General features: G+C 27.0%; 2 protein-coding genes across 5 annotated transcripts in view; one reads left to right on the top strand and one right to left on the bottom strand.

Moving 5' to 3' along the window:
- LOC107438489 (potassium voltage-gated channel protein Shab) overlaps positions 1-16,971 on the bottom strand; it is a 137,164-nt gene extending 120,193 nt beyond the window's left edge. For 3 of the 4 annotated variants that reach the window (XM_071182476.1, XM_043041864.2, XM_043041866.2), the window contains exon 1: positions 16,720-16,971. The gene's annotated coding sequence lies outside the window, so the exon portion shown is untranslated. Of the gene's footprint in view, positions 1-16,154; positions 16,228-16,719 lie in introns of those variants that run through there. The other variant, XM_071182475.1, reaches the window with a different exon arrangement.
- The window catches only part of LOC107445576 (tRNA Selenocysteine associated protein), a 363,438-nt gene that overhangs the window by 93,798 nt on the left and 244,763 nt on the right, over positions 1-24,877 (top strand). The gene's annotated exons all lie outside the window — the stretch shown is intronic.

Below are 24,877 nucleotides of genomic sequence, written 5' to 3'. Positions count from 1 at the left end.
CGAAATCGTAATCAATTTACGCATTCAAATTTCAAGAAAAAAAGATTTATTTCATTTTTGAGGTACATATTTTCTCCACGAAAAGTATTATGCATTGTGTAAAATTTAATTATTTTAAGAGACCCCGAGATACGTTTTAAACAAAAACACTCATATTTATTAAAACAGCAAAGTACTAAGTTTTGTTTAATGATCTGCAATGATTCTGAAAAAGACGCGTAATTCTTGCCATTCGTTAGATTAAAAGGTTTTACTCGAATGTTAAAGTAAAAAAAGTTATAAAGTAAAGTTATCTTAATAGTTATATGAAAATTGGACGAACAAAATTTTATTAACAAGGACCACAAGACACGCTGCATTAGTTCAATTTAGGCATATTAAAGAATAAAATCTTTAATTGAAAAAAAAGATGAGTCTTTCTCAAGAATATTTCATTATTGTCTCGAAAATTAATTAAGAAATGGTTTTCTTTGCTCGAATAATGTTTCTATCAGTTAATTCAATAAAAGCATTTTACCGTATTCAGTATGCAGAATTAGATAGTGCAAAACAAACTAACATCAGTTAAGAGAAAATTTTTATTATCAGAACATTTTGTTAAAAAATGTTAAATCTGTTCTTATCTTAAACAAAACACCAAAGAATAGACCATGGGCTCTTAAATTATAATAAATAGAGTCTATAAATAAGGGACATTTGAAAATTTAGGAACATTTAGGAATTTTAGAAGAGTGATATAATTTAGGGACATCAGAAAAGTTAAAAAAAAAATTGAAAAAACAAAACAAATTTTTAAAAAAAAAACATGTTAAACACTTGGGAAAACATGTTAAGTGAATTTTACTTTATTTTAGATCCATCGTTTAACAGCTAACTCAATTTTAAGTTTACGTCTTCCGATGATTAACTTCATAGCTTTGTAATTTTGAATCCAATCCAGAAGACAAGGGAACTCCTGGATCAAACATTGGGAGAAAATCGTCTTCGTGGAGGACTTTTTGATACACGGAGAGGAAAACAACGAAAATCATAAATAGTTAGACTGACGGCAAGAGGACTCTAACTCATGATCCGTCTACCGTTGGGGATAGTTTACGTTAGCTCTGAGGTCCGCACGAGACGTGTGAAAAATTCGTGGGTCATTGTGCGGCGAGAGCTATGTACTCTGAGTCCCTGAGAGAAAACCAACAACAAAGATGGCAGTAAAATAGTAAATATTAATAATTACAAGGTATTAATATATAAAATGAAAAAAATAATAATATCAAAATGAAACTATTAGAGTGAGGGATTTCAATGCGAAAAATATTAATGCAACTGTATTTACTAAAATATTTGTTTAATGTACAGAAATGAATTAAATATAAAAAAAATAGTAACAAATAATTAATTAAAAATATTAAATAATAATTAATTAAAAATATTAAAATAATAATAATTAAAAATATTAAAATAATAATTAAAAATATTAAAAAAATAATTAAAAATATTAAAATAATAATAATTAAAAATATTAAAATAATAATTAAAAATATTAAAATAATAATCAATTTAAAAATAAAATAATAACTAATTAAATAACTGTTCCTGTAATTTAATTTCGTCCCCTCGAAATTTTGACACCAGCATAGGAAATTATTTAAGGAATATTTTGTAACTGGAATATTCTGTAACTGAAATATTCTGGAATATTACAAATGATGCATATATTTCTATTAAACTTCTCAATTTAGACAAATAAATGTGGTTATGAAAGTTAGGTCAATAGTTCAAACATTGGCTATAAAATTATCTAATATGGTATATTAAATATATGATATGTTAAAATTTAAACAATGTTCATAACATTCGTGTAGTATTTTTGTTCACATACTAATTATATCTAATTATCTAAATAGTTTTCATAGCATCATTTTTTTTAAGCCAATGGAGCTTAACTCTTAACCAAGTGACGTCGAAAAAAAATTTTTCCACTCACACTACTGTAAAGTTTCTTTCGAAATAAACCAGCTTGAATCTTACAAGATTAAAACTCAATTCCCTTATACGTTAAATGCTGGTGAAACAAACACTGTTTAACTTCAGATCTGAAGATTGGATTTTCGCGTACTAGGACTCAATTTTAATAGTTCTAGGTGATGGCCTTAAATATGATAATTAATTAGTGCAGACGATATTTTAAGTTACGTAATCAGACACATGTTTAAAATTAGATTTCTTAAAAACTATTCAACCAATTTCGTTCAAATTTTGTATTTTGTTATATAAGATTGCATTCTTTAAAATAATTAATAAAGTCCTTGAAATTCAAAATTTTTTCGACTTTTACGAAAAAAATAAAAATTATTAAAAGTTATTTTTTGCATGAAATTTTCTTTGGAAAAACGTATTTTATAATTGTGTGCAATTTCTTTTTCAATGCGCTTAAAAAGTTTTCGAGATGTGACGAAACACACTAAAATTAATATTAAGGGGACCAAACTTTCGACCGCTCTCCTGACAACTAATGGGACCTTATTTCCAAGATTGCGGCTACCCCTATTTTTTGGAATCGGAAATTATTATCCATCAAAAAAAAAGAAACTTTTATCCAGAGAACGTATGTTTATTAATCTGATTTCGTAACTTAAAGTATCGTCTGCACTAACTAATTAGCATATCTGAAGTGACTCCTTCAAACCATAAAGATTGAGTTCTAAAAAATGAAAAGCCAAACAAAAGCTATTCAAGATGCTTTTTTTAATTATTATTTCGTACTGTAAATTCTGTAAACCACCGGGAAAAAATAGTTTATTCCTTCCCGTTTTTGTTTGACCGGTAATGGATACAAATCAACTACCTAATTCAACAGTTGTGCAAATCGAAAAAGAGCTTTTATCGTGTGTAGTATTTCCTTCAGTACCAAAACAGATATTTTAAATAAATTTCTAACTGCAATCAAGACATGGCTGTGGAATTGCAAACATTTAAGGTTAAGTAATACAATGAAAAGCAAAGAACCGTTACCTTAGTAACTGAAAATATATGGAAACCTAGAATATTTTGGACAATGACCTTTTAAGAACTTAGTAGTTTAATTTATAAATGATGCAAATGAAGTTGATTGTGTTGTAATAGGCAGTTCTATGAAGAATTTAAAGATTCTTTTGAAAATTGTTCCGCAACTACTTTGTGACAGCAAATTAACAGATTAGAAACTATAATTGTTGAGTTTATTCTAGTTAATAACTCATGATTTCCTTTTCTTTATTTGTATTTTAGCTAATTTCTGATAAGTGACGTTCTTTTACAAATCAACTTCACGATATATTTATTTTATTATACCGCTATCTGAGACTCAAACCAAAATAATTAATAGTTATGCGGATATTTTTAAATTTTTTTTTCAAAAGCTTTTGAATTAATGAATCAAAAATTAAAATCATAAGTTTATTAAGATCACAAATAGCGTGTGCAATTAAATATATTATCGAAAAAAAATCATAAATCGCATCTCTCGATTATATAGTCAATGATACATATTTCATTAAAAAGAAATATTATTGTTACTCACAGGTAATATTTAATATAAGACTTAAAATCAGCTTTTATATTAAAAAATCGTAAAAAAGTTCCTAGTGATTTCTTAGGAACTACCATTTGTTTGCTTTACGCTACATTTTGTTTTGCTGCGTTAAGTTTATATGACTTACAAAATTAAAATTACGAAAATGTGTGAAAAAATGTGCCAGGAATTTAATGTATTATTGTTATCAATTGTTAAATATGATGTAAAAAAATTGTGTTATCAATTGTTAAATATGATGTAAAAAAAATATGTTGGTCGATCTACTTCCCACTGAAATGCAACTACAGTGTTAAAAGAATCTATAAAAACAAAGCGGGTTTTTTTTTCTTCCAAAATTCCAATTTGTTCGAAGGCTGTTATTTCAAATATTTATTCGTGAACTTTTTGTCATTTTTTTATTGCTTATTTATATCCACTGTTGCCAAAAAAATATTTCTCTCGAAATTATTTTATTAGCTGGCTCTTGACTTGATGTCAAAAGCAACAAAAAATGAATAAAAAAGATAACAGAAATAAGAGAAAGTGTTCAGATATTGCCAGATATAAATCGTAACAATTGTATTGTAATTTTCGAAAAATATAAATCTAACGAAAGAGATAAAAAATCGTTTGCAATGTAAGGCTATCGTTAAGAAGTAAAACTACNTCTTTTACCATCGTTTAAGTACAAAATAATGTACATCATATTCAAATTTCATGTCAATCGGATGATTTCTTGTAGAGATATGACAAAAAAACGCACTTGTTGCTTAAGTTTTGCTCACCAGTGTATATTATTAAATGTAAGTTCGATTGTTTTTTTCCAAGTACAGTTTATTTTTAATAAAAATTCAAGTTATCGTTCATTTTGTTACGATTAACATATTAACAAAATGTTCTGACATAAAATTGTATATTTTGCAAACAAATATTGAATCTTTTTTTTCCTGAAAAGTATCGAATTTTAATGGGGAAAAAAAGATAAACGAAAAACCACCACAAGGTTCGACATGTGGAGCCTCCTAAAATGCTAATTTTATAGATTCTTATCTATAATAATTCTTATCTATAATCTCATCCTATTATATAGATAATTATAGATAATAGATTCTTATCTATAATTATCTATATAATAGGATGAGTTTGAGTGTCCCTCATTTAACTCCAGACTTGCTAGGATGCTGAAGTTTGGACAGCAAAATACGTAAATGGCAAAATACGTCTAAAATTTTAAAGTTAGTTCTAAAATTTAGTTCGTCCGTTCAGGGGGGGGGGGACTTCAAGATGCATTGTTACATATTAAACTGCAGATGTATTTTCTTTTCAATTATTTAAAAGACAATATCAGTGGAATTTGCTAGCTAACAGATTGCTTGATCTAAAACGCAGTTTATTGCAGTGCATGCTTTCCAAAAATTGTTTATTTTTTATTCATTGTGTTAGGTACCCTCAAGTAAAATGAACATGGAATGACGTCATTAAATTAATAGTTTGAAACTTACACGTGATTATTTTCTATATAGTGAGGCTTAAAAATCAGCGGTAATTGAAATAAGAAATTAACTATTTATCGAAAAACTTATTTATCGAAATTATTAGAAAAGCTTCTTGATTGTGATGAATATTAAGTATCCCGAGTAAACTGCTATCAATAATAAACAGCATTTTCCGTGATGAATGATACTGAGTATAACAAAAATATTTATTTTGATGAATTGATTTTTTAAATAAATATTTTGTATAACGTGAAACCACTGAAGCGATCAACAAATAGAAAATAAAACCGAAAAATTTCAACTGATTTCATTGTTATGTGGCTTTCAGTTTTGGGCATTATTGCTTAGAGATGAACAACATCGATTTATTAATTTTTGATATTTTTTTTTACCTCGTACTAAGAACGGGTATTCGCTGAGTTCATAAATCAAAAATGCCTCTTAAAATATTGATTACGGTTCAGATTGCGTGTAAATGAAAAAGAGTTCTATGAGTTGAGGAGCTATGAGAGATACAATTAATAAAAAAAAATTGTCGCAAGCTATGAAAAGATTCCGAATCACGATGAATGAATTACAAAAAAAAAAAATTAGAAAGAAAAATTATGCCTCTTAAATAAATTGCTTCGAGCTGTTAGATAATTTAAAACTTCGTTTAAAAATACTTTGTGTAGCATGAAATAAAAAAAAAAAAATACCGATTTGAAAAATGCAACGCCAATGAAAAACATACATCAATAAGATAGTTTCTTAAAAAGCGAATATCTGTCATTTTGAAAGATGACAAAATGGTAATCGTGGAAAAATAGTCAAGTATTAACTTTTGCAACTTTTTTTTTTATTATAGCTTACGTTAATCCTTGGAAAAAAAAATTTTTTTGAACAGTGCAATTTGACGTTATTTGCCGACCGGCCTGTGCCAGAACCATCAGAGAAAGGTTCTGGGTTCGAATCCCGGGGCAAGGCATGGATGTTCTTTCCTTCACTGTACTATCTGTCCTTACTGTGGGAGCAACGTTGGCCCACCTAATATGGTTAATCTGAAAGAGTGGCCAACAAATCTGCCCTTCAGATGCCTGTATGACGAAACGTCATTCTCCAAGTGGGCATTGGAAAAAAATTGGCATTACCTGAGGAAATAATTTGTTTGTTTTCTTAAAGAATAAAAATTGGTTTATATAAAAACCTGATATAAATGTTTTTCAATGTATTGTATTGACAGCTAATACGGTAATATTAAAAAAAAGAAACAATTATAGAAAGTGTCTATAGGTTAAAGAAGATCAGAGGTAACAAAAACTTGTAGACAGATTCATTAATTGAATTTAGAAAAAAAAAATTGTGAGAGAGCTATTAACAAATAATAAATAAATTTGTGTTACACATTTATATATGTAATATAAAATATGTCACACGAGTCTTTATTACTTCATAGCTCAATATTTATTTTTCTTATTAATTTTAAAGCACAGAAATCGTTTTCACTAAAAGCCATATAATGCCAATATTCCAATTAAAAGATTATTTTCTAAAGTTAATGGGTTATATTCTTAGAAATAACTTATTAAGAAAACCACAAAAATTCTGTGCAGTCTATCTGTTAGAACAAATCGAGATGGTAAAATTTTCCCTTTTGGATGATTTTCGATTACTTTCGGGAAAATCTTGTAGCCCATTCCTTTTCAGAATGTCTAAATAAAAGACGGGACAGAGCAATTTTACTTGGTTTTTTCATAATATAACTGCTTATAAAATTACGCCCCGAATGGCCAAACCCCAGAAACCTCTTCCTAAAATAATTTGCACTAAAGTTGAATAAAAATTAAGAGAAACCAATTTCTGTGTCATCTTTGAAAATTACTTGCTTTTTGAAAGAAAAAAAAAGATCTCAATCTTAGATGTACAATTGAAAATGGACAATAGTAAAGAGTTAAATAATATTCCAAAAGCTTTTATTTTTTTATTCTATATTTCAATCAAGATATCCTTCATTTTTAAGAAAAATAAATTAATTCACACGTAATTTTAAATGGACGCGGGTGATGATATTTAAAAACAAATCGGTGATATATTTGGAAAATTAACTTTTTAATAATTATAATATAGTTATTTTTTAACTACTAAGATATTTCTATTAAAACTATTCTAAAAAATTTCTAGAATATTACAGATATTTTAATGTCATACTTATTTTTTTTAAACTGTTGAGATACTTCTGTGAAAACTTTTTTTTAACAGAAATCTGTAAAGCATTCACATATGACATATTTTAATTAAACATGGATGATATATTAAAAAAAGAACCACACAATAGCATAAAAGTTATTTTTCGAATTTTAAAATATATGTTATATGAAGCTTTAATAAGTAACAAGCATATGATCACAAAATCGTTAAAATTTCTTTCATTATATTTAATGACAAAGAAATTAGATTAGAAGTATTACGAAATAAAAATGTATTTATTTTTGCTTCCTAAAGAAGTTATGAAATATGTTTAGTTTATGTTATTTTCGAATAATAAGTTAAAACGATAGATAGCCATCAAGCAGAAAATCTAACCCTTGTATTCGGAAGATGAACCATTTATTTCAGAGCCACTATTCGGCGCACATTTCTGTCGCGTTCTTTGATATTTAAAGGAGAGTGTTGCGGGGCATATTTATAATCTTGACCTTCTATTTTATCGCGTGATCGTGACTCCACCTTCACAACGAAATTTGCCGCATAAATATAAGCTACATGGAAAAGAGGTCGTACTGAAAGATCGAAAGCTTTATAAGCAGTCCAAGAGAGCCGACGAAAGAATAAGCGATCTTGCGCGATCAAAAGAAATGTAAATCTTTCTGCGCATCTCAACAACCTGTTGATAGCTAGATCATTTTTCTGGATGAATCTTCTTCCCTCCTCTCTTTTCATCCCAAGCTGAGTCTGATCGACGACTATTTAACGGTTGAAGTTAAAAATAGAATAAAGAGACGGAAGAGTTTAAAGCGTGAAAATAATGATGGAAATTGAAGCTCGAAGTAAAATACAAGAGTATATATATTCTTTCGACTTGAATCAAGTGGCAATTGTGTTTGAAATATTAAATTTAATTTAACCGGAACTTATCGTAACTTTTTTAGTTAGATATTAGTTAGAACTAAAGAGGGCAATTGTGCTTTGGTAAAGAAAAAAAACTTCACTTTTTTAAAAAAAAACTGTTAAAACAAAGGCAAACTTAGTGTTCGAATTTTCCCTCAGAGAAATACATCCCCTAAGTATTAAGATGCGCAATTCATATTTAGATAAATTAGTTTTAGATGATAAAATATATCGAATGATTACATAGCTTATGGCAAAATATTTAAGGTTATTAAAATAGAACATTTATCGATTTCACAAAAAAGTGCGCATGATTTTTAAAAAAAATTATTAATAAAACGCTTTATGCCAATTTGACTTTTATTTTTGAGTTAAGCAAATTTATTTAAACTATTCTTGATGGAAAATCAAATTGGTAGTTATTGTAATTGTTTAGAAAAGAATTTTAATGCATCGTTTTCATCATTCATAATGTATTATATTTCAAATATTTAAAGCTTATCAAATGATTCTAAAAACGTAAGATTACAAAAAAATCACATGCTTAAACAATATTCTTTTTCTTTTAATTATGCTTAAATTAAATCAATACTAATTTTTCGTGTATAATTAATTTCACATCAGAGGTTTGCAAAAATAAAAAATATTTTCACATTTTATCTAATTGGAAGATTATTTTGTTTAAAAACCTTTTATGTATTTTAATATTTTCTTCAGCTCAGTTTTGCGAATGTTAGTTTGTTTCTTCCCCAAGGGGACACTATACCACGGGAGAAACTTTACATCACAAATTCTCTTTCACCTCCATAAATAATTTAATATTTATAGTCTTAAAAAATGAGTTCAAACCAAACTAGAGTAAACCATTCAGTTGTGTTTTAGGCTTTAAGTTTAAACGTTATTATTAATTTTTATTTACTTTAATGTTGGTATAAACTAAAATAAATCGAAAATCATATTCTTTGTCTTGTAAACTTTCTAAAAAATTATAAGAAAATAACATAAATGATATTTACGTATTTTCTTTCACAAAAGCAACGCAATGAAATAATAAAATTCATTGAATCGTCTACTCACATCATCACTCAATTTAAAAGATATCTAGGAAAAATTGTGCTACTGCAATCTGTCTATCTACATTTTCGTTCAGACTGTTCAACAGTACTCATTGCATCAAAAACTTCTGAAGGATTTCTTAATCCTTGAGAAGATGACCCTTGGGATTATATACGCCCCTTTTCTTCCTCTTCGTATGACTTTACAAAGCAATTACCTGCATAAAAATATAATTGGATTCACTCTCACAAGTCGGAGCATTTAATAACAACTCAAGTAGCCTTTTGAGAGTTTTTATGCCACATTCAAGCGTACACCTCATTATTTGAATGCAGTAGATTTTGTTACAAGACTAAAATGTAAAATTATACTGCAAAAGTGTCCTATAATGAGCAAAAAATGTTTAAAATTGAAATGTTTTATGTAATAATTAAAAATAATAAAAAATTTAAGTTAAATTAATTATTTTTTTAAAAAACATTTAAACTTTAATTAATTAAATTTTAATTAATTAAGTAAACTTTTCATGTTTATTAATTTATTTTTTCTAAGCTGTGTATTTCTTAGTGTAAATTGTATGCTCTTCCGTTATTTTAAAGCTAAAGTAAATATAACCGTTTCACCAACCAATTTAAAGGTATCTTAATAAAAATATGCCGTATCAGTCTGTCTATTTCCAGTTCAATTCATAGAGCTCAACAAGACTAATAGGTTCAAGAAATTTACAAGGAATGTTTTGATTTAAATTTTATATATGTAAGCAGCACACAATTTCGAAAATTTTCAGAAACTGAATATTTTTTATTATTTAATTTTATATATTAAAAAAAAATACAGACATTTCTTAATTTGAATTCTTCTTAATATCTCTTAAATTTCCTCTCACCACATTCCAATCAGATTCTAGGTTTTTCCAAATCATTAAGTTTGATTTATTGAGTATTCAATTTAATAGATCAAAAGTCGGACACAGCAATACTGCGCATAAAAATGAAACATTCTCCGTGTAGAGAATGAAGTGATTTTAACTAAACTAAAGTAAACAATTGGTAAATCCAAGATTTTTTTCTTTTAAAAAAATTGCTATGTGTGTTAATGCTTTATAAAAAGTCTATGTTCTAGGGTTCTGTTATCTAGCTTCACTGTACGGTTAAAATTAAATAAAATCGAACGAAATTTGAAGAATTTATGTAAGCTACGGGGCTGAAAAAAACCTGTTTTGTGAAAAGATTTTTTAAAATTAGCAGTAGCTCACTCCATGCTCGCCAAAAGGTGTTGTATTTTTCTTATTTGTTTATGACTTTCAATTTATATTATTTTGCCTTATTTAAAATACGAACACATGTGAATATTTTTTTAAAATTGTTAATCGACTTTTATCTTTACAGGTGACAAAAAATTATTTATCGAATTAATTTTCTACCTTAAAATAGGTTCAAATGTGCAAAAATATATGAAAGAATAAATTACTAGCCTGCAACATAGGAAGAGTGAATAAACTGAAGGGGGGAGGGGGGGAAGACACCAAGGGTGTTAAAAGAATGTAAACACCGCTTTTAAACCTAGGAGTTTCTTGGAGTGATTCACAGTAAGAAGATTTGAAATATTTTGAATTGTGTTAGACACATATACCTAAATTTCGTTGAAAAAAAGTTTCCGAAGAAATATATTTTAATTCTGTTGCATCTGAAAAAAAGAATCTTAAATTCTGGCAGATACACTTAATAAATACATCGCAGAAAATGCTAAATTTTTGAAAAATGGATAATAAATTTATAACAATAGAAATAAATTTATAATGTTTTAATCTAATATATATGTTATAATGTTTAACTGAACTAAATCGTTATTTATATTTTAAACCATTTTAAAGGATAAATGCAGCTCCTTGGAAAATATAGTGATAAGCCACATTTTTTCCCAAACACTTTTGAATGAAATTAATCCTTCGTTTTGTTTAACAATATATTTTATTTCGATACTTTACAAGTTTCTGAAATTTTCATTCGGTAATAGCTCTAAGAAGATTATATTACCTAAGTGGAAATTTCTGTGTTTTTCATCAAAAATGCTGTTCTAAACTATTTAAAAAATATGGTTTATTATTATAATGAACATAAAAATTAATAATCGAATACTTTTGACAGAAATTACAAAGCTCTTACTAATTAAAGATAATCCTTACACAAAATAAATAATATAGTTTCGGTTAAAAACTTTCAATAATGTCATTAAATATTCAAATGACTTATTGTTATACAAATACCAGGAATATTTTCAAAATTTTTCGGATTCATTAAGGAATTTTAAAAAAAAATATCGGCAGGCAAAAATGCTTTGCCATTAATTAATTTCTAAAAGGTAAAGAATCAACATTTGCATCATTTTTTTTTATCGAATTCATTATTGTTTTTATTATCATAATCAGTTTCTCTATTAGATCTTTTAAAAATAATCCCTTTTACAGCAATATGTATGCTTTAAAATTTACGTCCATAAGAGTTAAGCTATATTTTATTTTAGAATTTATAAATTTTTAATTTAAATAATTTAATGCTTAAGACGTTTTCAAACTTTCTACAAATTTAAACCGAATACTCTAGCAAAACCTGATAGATTTTAAATAATTTGAACTTATATCGATTTAAAGTTGACAGATAAATGGTATATTTTAATCCAGTAAGCTCTTTTCCATTCTTGCGTTACCTTCAATTTCAAAATGAAGCGAACTGCAAATGGCAACTTGAGGCTTTCTGGTTGATTCCAAACTACCAGAAAGTATAATTCATAATGCTTTAGAAAATTGGTTTGCTGCCAATTAGAAATCCAGAGGGAATAAAAGTACAACTACGACGAAAGCATATCTAAATTAAAAAATGTACTTATTCGAAAAGAAACTCAAAGGAATAGAATAATTAGATCGCAAATTCTAAAAAGATCCAAAGGAATACATATTTTTTATATTTTTTGGTGGGATTTTAAAATGGCAACAAGTACTAAAAGAATTTCAATGCTTGATAAATAATAGAAAAGCTGATTTCAATTTTTTTCAAATAAGTAAATTTGATTGATATTTATTAAATTTTTTATTGAAGAAAATAAGTATAAAATTAAAATAACATTTCAATTTTTTATTTTTTGAGCCTTTTTTTATTTAAGCAACAACTGTATAAATAAACGATTTACAAAAATTTTTTATTCAGGGTTTTTTTAATGAATATTTTAATGAATTTTTTCTATTTCAATTAAATTAGTTAGTTAAACTTATTAAAATTGCCCCTATTTAAAATACAATCATTAACAAATGAAGTAACTTCTGACTACTTTCATAATTTCTATTTATTTTCCATATTAAAACTTTTTCTACAATTATTTTAACTTGTTTTTCATAAAAAAAAAATTATAATATTTCTTAATGCAAAATTAGTAGAAATTTTTTTTATTACTTTGAAAGCTTTAATAAAATATTTTTCATTATTTATAATAATAAAAGGAAGAATTTGTTTGAATGTGTCTCTCATATCTCCGAAACCGTTTGTGCTCGGGTTCTGAAATTTAGACAGAGTGTGTAAGGTACACAAAGCGTCGACGTAAGGTCTTAGTTAGGTACACAAAGTGTCGGTTCACTTTGTTTTCATCTTTTTATTGAAAAACTAGCGAAGCTATTTTTCACTAATTTGAACATTAAAAACCCATTCGCATTTTCTGAAAAGCATCTTTAATTTTCTCTTGATTTTGTTTAGATGTCTTTAGATGGAGATAACATAAATTTTATGGATTTAAAATATCTTACGAAATAAAGTTTCATAATTTAGTTATGCAATACTTTAATTTACATGTTTTAATACTTCAAATATACAGTTTATAAGAAATTAACAAAATTCACAATCAATAATTTTATAAAGAACAAGCAAAAAATTTTCGTATTTTATTTTCACTGAAGAATGAAAGTTTCATATTTGTAATCAATCATTAAAATTTTTTAAAATTAAAATCAAGATAAAAAATATTATTTACATTTTGTATACTTTCAGTAAACATTTTGTAATAAGCTAACAAACTAGTTACGTGATCGTTTTAAAAAAAGCGACTTAGGAAACCTTCAAATTCAATTTTTATACAAACTTCAACTTAATCTGATTTAAATCTTAATCCAATTTAAATCGGGAACTCAGTTTTAATTAGGATCGGTAAATAGTTACAATTTATAAATTAACATCATCAGAGTTAATGAAATGTGTAAAACTCGCAAACTTAAAATTTAAAAATTTGCATAATGTAACAAGCATTGCAGATTTAGTCTAATTTTCAACAAAGCATGCCAAATTCTTTTTTAGAAACAGGTTTAAATCGTCAATTTTTTTTTCATATGTATATTGTCAAAGTATATTTAAAACAAATTTATCGGCCAACAGTTTAAAAAAAATACATATATATTTTTCACTTAAATTTTTAAAAACCAATTTCAAAGATCTGATCTCAAATTATATTATTAAATCAGGATCAGCATATGATTTAATAATCTCTATCAAAATTTTAAATAAATTACGAGGAATTAATAAGCTATCTGAGTAAAATCTGGAACAACTTTTTAATTTCTCGATTTCTATGAGGATTTCCCGTTTTCAATCATTTAATAAACATCATCGAAGTTAATTGAATTTGTAAAATTCGACACTTTATCATTGAACAATTTCAAAAAACAACTAGCAATATTAATTTTATATTTTTACAGTAACTCGTGCTATCTTTCTTATCAAATAACGATTAAATTAAATAGCAAATATATCTTTATTAAATGTTTAAAAAATAAATTCTTGAGATCTTATTTCAAATTTCAGATGTAAATCAAGATCAGAAAATTATTCAAAAATCTATATGATGTTAAAAATCAATAACACACTATTAAGTTGATTTCGAGAAATTTACTAATTAACTCAATTTAAATCTTCCCAGATATCAAATAAGTTCGGTAAATAGTTTAAAATTTAATATAATTGCAGCTATTTAAATATGGAATACTTGTTCACTTACCATTCAACAATTTGATAAAGCAACAAGCAATATTGATTTTATATTTTTACAGTAATTCGTGCTATCTTTCTTATCAAATAACGATTAAATTAAAATTAAATTAAACTTCGTCTTTTTACACTAACTCGTTCTAACTTACAAACGTTTTTTTAAACAATATCTTAATAAAATAACAAGTATATGTATCGCTACTAAAGTTATAAAAAATAAATTCTAGAACTCTGATTTCAAATTTCAGATGTAAATCAAGATCAGAAAATTATTCAGAAATCTATATGATGATATTAAAAATCAATAACACACTATTAAGTTGATTTCTAGAAATTTACTAATTAACTCAATTTAAATCTTCCCAGATATCAAACAAGTTCGGTAAATAGTTTAAAATTTAATATAATTGCAGCTATTTAAATATGGAATACTTGTTCACTTACCATTCAACAATTTGATAAAGCAACAAGCAATATTGATTTTATATTTTTACAGTAATTCGTGCTATCTTTCTTATCAAATAACGATTAAATTAAAATTAAATTAAACTTCGTCTTTTTACACTAACTCGTTCTAACTTACAAACGTTTTAAACAATATCTTAATAAAATAACAAATATATTTATAGCTACTAAAGTTATAAAAAATAAATTCTAGAGCTCTGATTTTAAATCTCAGATGCAAATCAAGATCAGAAAATTATTTAAAAATCTATATGAAAATATTAAACATTCATGACACACTATTAAGTTAATTTCGAGAAAATTACTAATTAACTAAATTTAAATCTTCTCCGATTTCAAACAAGATATCCAACAGCATGTAAATAAAATAACAAATATACTTATCTTTACTAAAGACTAAAAAAAGTATACCTACAGATTTGATTTTAAATTTCAGATGGAACTAAAGATCAGAAAATTATTTAAAAATCTGTATGACAATATTAAAAATCGATAAGATTTCAAGAAATTTACAAATTAATTCGATGTCAATCTTTCCCGATTTCAATCAAGATTTAAAACTTGACGTAATCAGAGCTATTTAGATATGGAAAACTCGTTAACAATTCAACAATCTAAAAAAGCAACAAGCAGTATAAACTACCTTTACTAAAGGTTTAAAAAAATTATAGAGATCTGATCTTAAATTTCAGATGTAAATCATGATCAGAAATTTTTTTTAAGTCTATAAGATGATATAAAAAAAATCTTTAGCACAATATTAAATTCATTTTCAGAAATTTACAAATTAACTCAATTAAAATCTTCCCCGATTTCAATCCAGATCGGTAAATAGTTTAAAATTTAACATATTGAGAGCTATTTGAATGCGGGAAAGTAATTAACTTACCATTCAACAATTTTTAAAAGCAACAAGCAATACAAATTACCTTTACTAAAAGGTTTAAAAAAATTTATAGAGATCTGATTTTAAATTTCAAATGTAAATCATGATCAGAAATTTTTTTTAAAAAACTATAACATATTATAAAATATATACATATATATGTAGCACAATATTAAATTCATTTTCAGAAATTTATAAATTAACTCAATTAAAATCTTCCCCGATTTTAATTCAGATCAGTAAATAGCTTAAAATTTAGCATATTCAAAGCTATTTAAATATGGAAAACTCGTTAACACTTCAACAATCTAAAGAAGCAACAAGCAATATAAACTACCCTTACTAAAGGTTTAAAAAAATTATGGAGATCTGATTTAAAATTTCAAATGTTAATCATGATCAGAAATTTTTTTAAAATCTATAGGATGGTATAAAAAATTAAAAAAACAATCTTTAGCACAATATTAAATTCATTTTCAGAAATTTACAAATTAACTCAATTAAAATCTTCCCCGATTTCAATCCAGATCGGTAAATAGTTTAAAACTTAACACATTCGGAGCTATTTGATAGTGGAAAAGTAGTTAACTTACCATTCAACAATTTGAAAAAGCAACAAGCAATGTAAACTACCTTTACTAAAGGTTTAAAAAAATTATAGTGATCTGATTTTAAATGTAAGTGATGATCAGAAATTTTTTTAAAAGTCTGAAAGATGACATAAAAAAATTCTACAGCACAATATTAAATTTATTTTCTGAAATTTACAAATTAACTCAATTAAAATCTTCCCCGATTTCAATCCAGGTTGGTAAATAGTTTAAAATTCATCATATTCAGAGCTATTTGAATGTGGAAAAGTAGTTAACACTTCAACAATTTTAAAAAGCAACAAGCAATATAAACTACTTTTACTAAAGGCTTAAAAAAATTATAGAGATCTGATTTTAAATTTCAGATGTAAATCACGATCAGAAATTTTTTTAAAAATCCATAAGATGATATAAAGAAAAAATCTTTAGCACAATATTAAATTCGTTTTCAGAAATTTACAAATTAACTCAATTAAAATCTTCCCCGATTTCAATCCAGATCGGTAAATAGTTTAAAATTTAACGTATTCAGAGCTATTTGAATGTGAAAAAGTAGTTAACTTACCATTCAACAATTTGTAAAAGCAACAAGCAATGTAAACTTCGTCGTTAATTTTCACTAACGCGTGCAAACTTTCACATGAAGCACAAAATCAGCAGAGAGCGGACCTTTTCTTAGCGCCTGCTCAAAATATCCGTAGTGGGTAGGAAAGAGAAGCAGTTGGAGAAAATAACAACAAAAAGAGAAAGAAAAAATTTAGTCAAACGCGAAAGCTCCGTCTTTGCTCACGGCTTTCAACTCTGTTGTGAAAAAGGAATCATCGCGCCCCGGCTCGCCAAATCCTTCCGGAGATGACGTCACTTTTCCACGTGATAATATTTTTTTATTTTAATCCAGGATTGCCCGAAAAGTTGCCGCCCTCTTGTTGTTTACTGTTCTACTCCCCCCGGAGAGGGCACAAAAGTTTTATTCGATCAAAAACATTTTGTTTACGTAGTTGGAGCGAATAAAGAATTATTCTAAGGCCTTAACAGTAATTTTATATTAAAAATTTCATGCACTTTAACTCTTTCAAATCAAATATTTATGTTTTCTTTTTACTAAACTTCGGAAACTTCTGGAATTAAAAAGAGCTTTTATCAGCATAGAACTTACATCGTCTTATTTCACACATCTTTTATTTTTATAAGCGTTTAAAATTTTTTTGAACATCTAATTAAAAAAATCATCGTTTTCTTTTAATTCCGAAAGCAAAATATCGAATTATTATCCAATTCTCACGAGACTTCTATCTACGTGCTGTTCATTTTTAAAACCGGTAAAACTCAATATTTAAAAAAATAAAAAAATAAATAAATATTTGTGTATTATTTTGTTTAATTATATCACTTTCAGACGTATCTGTTATTATAGCTAGGACCGCAATAACCGGCATAATTGCTCGCATTCAACATTATTTTTTTTCCTTTTAAAGTCAATCTTTTTCTCAGTAACGAAAAAAAATTCTTGCTTTTGCTAATAAAATACATAATTATTCTAATCTTACATAACAAGATTTTGTTGATTATTGTTAAGAAGTTAACAGCTATCTATATTTGAAAAATATTCAAATGTAAATGAAACAAATTTAAAATCAAGAGTACCAAATATATGACATAATAAGATATGTATTCGAAATTTATATTATTAAATATTATTAATTAATATTATTTTGATAGTTTAAATAGGAAATGGTTTTCATCTCTCTTGAATTAATTTTATTTTATTATTCAAAAATTTTCCATATGTATGCTACAAATTTTTACCTGGCACCATCTAATCTCCTTCTCTTCTTATTTTTTTTAAAAAACTTTTTCCTGATATCAACTCTAGTGCGAGCTTATAAAATTAAAATCTCGAGATAGATAATTACATTTTCTACAACAATGGATAAATAGTCATTATTTAAAACAAAAAAAAGTGTGGAAAAATGTGCGGAAAAAAAGCTCTTAAAATCGCAATAGCTTCGAACAATTTGAAATTTCGAAAAAAGAAGCTCGCGTTATGTTAACAAATATAAATGGCCTTTTCAGCACAACAATTCATCAGCTCTGTAGCTGCATTCCTGTAGGCTGCAGAGTGGACTACATGGAATTTTTTACTTCAAATTTATACAAGCAAATTTATTTAAACGGTTAATAATTCTTGAAATAATTATCAAATGTTGAATTTTTTATTTCATCGTAAGCAGTGTACAAAAAAACTAAGAATAAATAAATAAATAAACAGACCTCCCTGAATAACTTTTGATCTAAAAATCGGATCTTCACGTTCTAGAACTCAATCTTAATGGCTCGAGCGGGTGACCAGAAATATGCTAATTAATAAATGCAGACGATATTTTAAGTTGCGAAATCAGACACAAAAACGTACTTTCTCCGACTAAACATACCATTTTTTCGACGGATTAGGATTTCCAATCCCCAAAATATAGGGGGTAGCCGCAATTTGGGAAATATGGTCCCTGTAGTTTGGTTAGGAGAGCGCTCCAAATTTTGGACCCACTTAATGTTAATTTCACTTTTTGCGTATTTTTGCTTATTTTGAAAATTTGTTTAAAAAAATAAATAAAAAAGTGGCAACTCAGAAATGTAAATTTTTGTATAAAATTTTTTCTACTGCTCAATTTTCAAAATAATACCTTACACCAAGCTTCTGATATTTTTTTTAAATAATAAAAAAGTAATTTTTTTTTGTTTTGTTTTTTTGGAAAAATAGTGTTCTGATATGTAATGATACGATGAACACTTAAAAAAGGGTGGCAAAAAATTTACTGCGCAATTTTTTTTAATTTCTTGCTATATTATGTACTATTTTCTACTCATATTACCTGATTAAAAACTTCATTCACTTCAAAAATATGTTAATTAGAAATAACAGTCGACATGTTTCGAACTCTCAAAAATTGGCGCCTATTTTCAAGATTTGCCAGACATGAATGAGAAAAAACAAAAATGATTTTAAATTTAAAAAAAATGTAAAGTGGCCATCTAAAAACGGAAAAATGAAGGTGAGAAACAAAACTAATAGCCGAGAGAGAAAAAAATACGAAAAACAGAACAAGAAAAGCCACAGTGACTCGGGAGGGGCAAATCAGGTTAAATGCATTTCATCGCGTTATGAAGAGATGGTGGGGAACTAATGTTGTTATATATTTAATTTTATACTTGGGTTCATATAAAAATCATAACTTACATTTTGCTTCTGAGTTTCTGAAAAGGCCAATCAAAAATGAGTGTCTATTTAAATGGTGAAACATCTGAATACGTAATGATGACATAGTGTACAGTATAAAAGAGAACAGTTTAACCACTAAACTGTCATGTCCCAACACTGTTAGGGTTTCGCAAAAAGGGACTTTTTTTATACGTCCGTACTCCGCTCGGGCAATGCATTTTCTTACACCATTCCACTGATTGGACATTTTTTTTTTAACTTTGTAGTCTTTCGACTGGATGTCTCTAGTAATTTAGTAATTACTAGAGTAGTAATTAGTCATTCAGCTCTAGTAAATCAGATGTCTGAGCCGGGATAGCCTATTTGTCAGGGCGCTCAACAGAGCTTTAATTTGTTTTTGTTTTTCTAAGCAGAGTCGAGAAGAGAGTAAATGTTATTTTGTTCTTGAACAATTTTATTGGTATATTATTATTAAGGCCCGGATTTTGATGACATTTGCATTTTTTGCATTTTTGGACATTTTTTGTCTTTTAGAGCATTTTTTTAGATTTATAGGGCATTTTTCTTTAAATTTTGGGGCGTATTTTGCATTTTAATGCATTTTTTAAAGTTTTTTGTTAATTTTTTCCAATTTTTATTATTTTTTATCAATTTTCATTATTACACTGGCTTCCAAACAATGAAGAAAATCTATAGGATATTAACAGGTGAAGCAAAATCTTTTCAAATTGAAGAAGAATTGTCAGTAAGTGAGACCGTCTTTTTCAAGTACGCACCTATAACATCAGTAGACGTTGAAAGAAGCTTCTGCAGGAATGAAAATTTACTTTCAGACAAGAGACGCTCGTTTACATTTCAAATTATCAAAAAACATTTAATAATCCAATGTAATTCTGATATTTAGTAATATTATGAGATGGAAGTTGTTATATCCATTAAAGTTTCTATACAAAATAAAAATATTTTGGTGTCAATATATTTTCCTTTTTTTGTTATTTTAGGATATAAAACATATTTTTCAAACTTTAATGAACGTAGAACAAGTATTGCATTGCTTTATATTTTTTAAATGACTCATAATAATTTTAAAGACCAAAATATTTTTTTGATTCAATATTTTTACTTAATTTAAGGCATTTTTTGCGTAATTTTTGCATTTTTAAGGGCATTTTTGGCCCTTTTTAAGGGCATTTTTTGTACTTTTTAAGGGCATTAGTTGAGATTTTTTAGGTCATCAAAATCCGGGCTCTAATTATTACTATAACTACATGAATACTCGTCCTTCTTACAGGTTGAAACAAAACTAAATAATTAATCAGCAATCGGTTAATTATTTATCGGTTAATTATTTAATAATCGGTAATAATCACTACGAAATCATGCACAAGGCCGACAGTTAAGTTGACAGTATTTAAGTTGAAACAATTCCAGTTTTTTTTTTATTTATTATTATTTGTTGTTCTCCCTGAAGACTTCACGTTATTAAATTAAGCAAAACATAATTTTTAGGATTTCGTCCTTTCAAAATAAAAACTGACTATGTTCACTTGGCATAATGCCATTGCTCGAGGCCAATTCCTGATTGTCGAAAATTACCAAAATCAACAGATTTCTTCGGTACTTTTCCCATTCAATGGGCTGTAAAAAAACCTATTTCCACAGTTCTATAACAGGTATCGTAGTACCCATATTAGTATATGCAATAAACACTAAAAATAACAACAATTAACATACTAAGAGGCCGGGATTGCCTGGTTGGTCGGTCACTGGACTCATGTCCAAGAGTTCGTGGGTTCGATCCCCGCCGGCCGAAGACTTCTCGTGTAGTGAATGGTGACTGATACACGTTAAATCTGTCGAGTCGCAAAGTCCTCCATGTTTCCATAACAAATCAATACCTCTGGGCGTACTGAGTTTCCTTGTCTTCTGGATTGGTTCAAAATTACAAGGCTACGGAGCTAAACATTGGTCGTCGTAAGCCCGAAATTGGGTCAGCTGTTCAACGACGGATATAAAAAAAATTAACATAATATCAGAAATATTTATTAGCGAAAATTTTTCTTTTTTTCCGGTTATTATTATTTTTTAATTGAAAACAACGAGGGGCTCGTCAGCAATTTAAAAGATGTGTGCAGACTTAAAATATTAAGTTTTAAATCCAAAATTATAAGCGTACTTATATATTTGTCAAAACTAATGGCAACTTTTTCATAAAAAGTCGGCATGTCGCAGCGCTGACAAATTAATTCGACATGTGAGCGTTAAATTATATTACAACCTGCCAGCAGAGATTACATTGCTGATATAAACTATACTCTGGTAAAGACAGACTCCGTTGGTATCGGGCTAACCTTGAGAGGTTTACTTGGGTTTTTTTACCTCCATTTTGCGTAAATGATGATTAGTTTCGCTTAAAAATTCTTCTCGATGGTGAATATGATCTTTTTTGAGATTCGGAAATTCGTTGAGTGGCAGCCAAAATAATGAAAAAAATGTGAGTCGCGTAACATTTTGATAGTGTAGTTTACCACTATAGAAAAAATACTCAAAACAATTTTAAAAGCATTTTTATAAATAAAAAAATTTCATTTTTGCATAAAACTGCTAATTTTTAATGAAAAGGTTGACAATAATTTAACAACAGCTATAGCTGCATAAATATTATTTTTTCTTCTTATGATTATTTTAATACATTATTTATGTAATTTTATATATACCGGTAAAACATCAACTCTGTTTTTCTTTTATCGGTTTTCGGGCTAACAAGGCTAGATAAAACTTGATGCTAGTTCGTCCCAAACTGAAGTTGCTAAAATTCCATATCGTGAATAGTATATACATATTTATTTTAAATGTACAAATAAATTGCATTTGTTGCGAAACATTAAAAATCCTCCATAGAAACAAACAGATGCTATGCACAAAAATGACAAAAAATCCTCCTTTATAAATGAGTTAGGATAAAAAAATACATCCAAAACATTTATGAGTTATGTCTTTACAAATATTCTAAAAATATAAAGATTAAGCGAAATAATAAAATCAACGAAAAATATAAAGATTAAGTGAAATAAAAGCAACGAAAGTAATAACTTTAAAGCTCATTTACTCGAATTCACTTACCAGGTTCTTCCACTAAGCTCTTCATACAAAGTGTATAGATTAGTGTTTTCTATTATTTTTCGGGCTAAGCCCCAAATAAAACTTTTTAAAATTCTTATGCCCCCCAAACATAAACATATTTTTTAATGTTCAAAAATTTTATTATTTGCGAAAGATAGGCTTTACGAAAAAATTGCAATGGAATTATTGAGCTAACACCGTAAGTAAATTTTCAAATCAAAACTGAAATCCAAGAACAAAAAAGAAATTTTAATGAAAAGATTTTTCTGTATTGCTTTAAATATTAGCAATTATATATCATTTCAATTTACGGATGTTGTTGTAGTTGTAGTTAATTTACGTCGCACTAGAGTTGCACAATGGGCTATTGGCGACGGTCTGGGAAACATCCCTGAGGATGATCCGAAGACATGCCATCACAATTTTAATCCTCTGCAGAGGGGATGGCACCCCCGCTTCGGTAGCCCGACGACCTGCACGCGAAGTCGAGAACTTTACGGCAGAACAGTTTAACGAGGACCAATACCGCACATCCTCGGTCCCTGCGCAGACTGATCCAAGTGGTCACCCACCCGCACGCACTCACGGAAATGCTCACGGTTTCAGCACCGCTTGGCGCGGTCGAGAATAAGCTCTCTGAAAACCGCAAAATTGAGAATATGGTAACCCAACCGATCTATGCGTCACATCTTGCTACAGCGTGCAACCCTATTACGTTGATTGAGTGGGAAAATGATGGTTCTATTCTAGTTAAAAATTTCTTTCTTCACACCGCTCTTGTATTTTTTATAAGCGGTTTTCGTTTTGAATGAAAAATTCATACTTAATTTAATGTTTATGTCTCAGAATTTTATTTAAAAATAGATTCTTGTAAATATTTTACTTTTCAACTTCTTTTTTTTTTACTTTTGTTCTTGAAAGTGTAAAATCTATATATTTTTTTTTAAATTTTATTTGCTAAGACAGTTTACCATTCTTTACTATGCTATATATATAAAGGCTTATGTGCTAACTATATACTAAGGCATATTGCATTCAGTTTCCAATTCAAATGTAAGAAAATTTTATATAAGGTATTTTTATTGCAGTTACCTTTATCGCTAAATTCAGCATTTCAGATGCGTAATTAGGAAAAAAAATTAATTCTTTTATTCCAAATGCATAATAAAAATTCTTCACGATGAAATACGTATTGTTACGCTAATAATGAACTATAATAGATTTGAGAAATGAGTTAAAGAACTTTATACGGTTAAAAAAGAAATTGCCTCACTTGTTTGCTTTATCAGATGGAGGTGATTTTATTAAATCGTTTTTCCTGAAATAAAACATTTAATCAGAAAAAGGTGATAATTTTCAATTGGAAATATATATAAGAAATTTTTCACAAAGGAATCGATACTTTTACGCAAATAATAAATTAAGATGGATCTGAAAAAATAGACCTGAGAAAGCAATTAATACATTTAAAGTGCTTTAATTTAACCTTATAATTTTAGTCATTTGTTTGCAGTTTCAAAAGTAATAAAAGTTTTTTAAAAAAATGTTTATTTCATTATCATACGCAGCACTTTACTTTAACCTTATTATTTTATTCATTTTCAATAAGATGAAGATTTTAATGACACTACTTCAATATTTTGAAAGTTTCAAAAATTATAAAAATTAAGAAAAAAAAGTTTTATTTAATTTTAATCCGATCAAATTTACTTTAACATTATTTTACTCAAATGCAATTTCAAAAGTGATGAAGTACAAGAACCAAGTTTTATTTTATAATTATACGACTAAAAATTTTGCTATTTCTTATACCATTACTAGTGCCATTTCTTATAACGTTACTAAATAAGATATTACATAATAGTATAAGAAAAAAATGAATGGTAGATTGAAAATAAATAATAAGAAATACTTCACAGAAAAATCGATATTTTTACACAGATAATAATTAATTGGGGGAATATCTTAGGAAATGGATCTACAAAAGCAAATTATACAATTAAAATAATTTATCCTTAGAATGCAACAGTGAACTATTTTGTTAATATGAAATATATTTCAGATGTTTTTGTATATAGTTTTAAAAACTTAAATAAACATGTATAATAAAATTAGTTACAGTTCCTTGACATAAGAGTTTCTCTGTTTCTTCAGTTTGATTAGACCAATCTGAACTTAAGTATATATAAAAGTAAAATATAATTTATATTTCAGGGCTCTAAGAGAACTTTTGCTTTTATTTGTTCTTTAGCATTTATGCTATTTTTAACCTAATTGATTTGTTTTATCCACCGTGATTGCTTGCATCTTAAAAAATATCTATAGTTGATTTATAGAGAAAATTACATTGTCAACTTTCATCATAATTAACAACACTTAAACT

The sequence above is a fragment of the Parasteatoda tepidariorum genome, chromosome 6, assembly GCF_043381705.1.
Source record: "Parasteatoda tepidariorum isolate YZ-2023 chromosome 6, CAS_Ptep_4.0, whole genome shotgun sequence".
Lineage (NCBI taxonomy): Eukaryota > Metazoa > Arthropoda > Arachnida > Araneae > Theridiidae > Parasteatoda > Parasteatoda tepidariorum.
The sequence above is the reverse complement of the archived record's forward strand: the minus strand, read 5'-3'. Positions and strand labels throughout refer to the sequence as shown.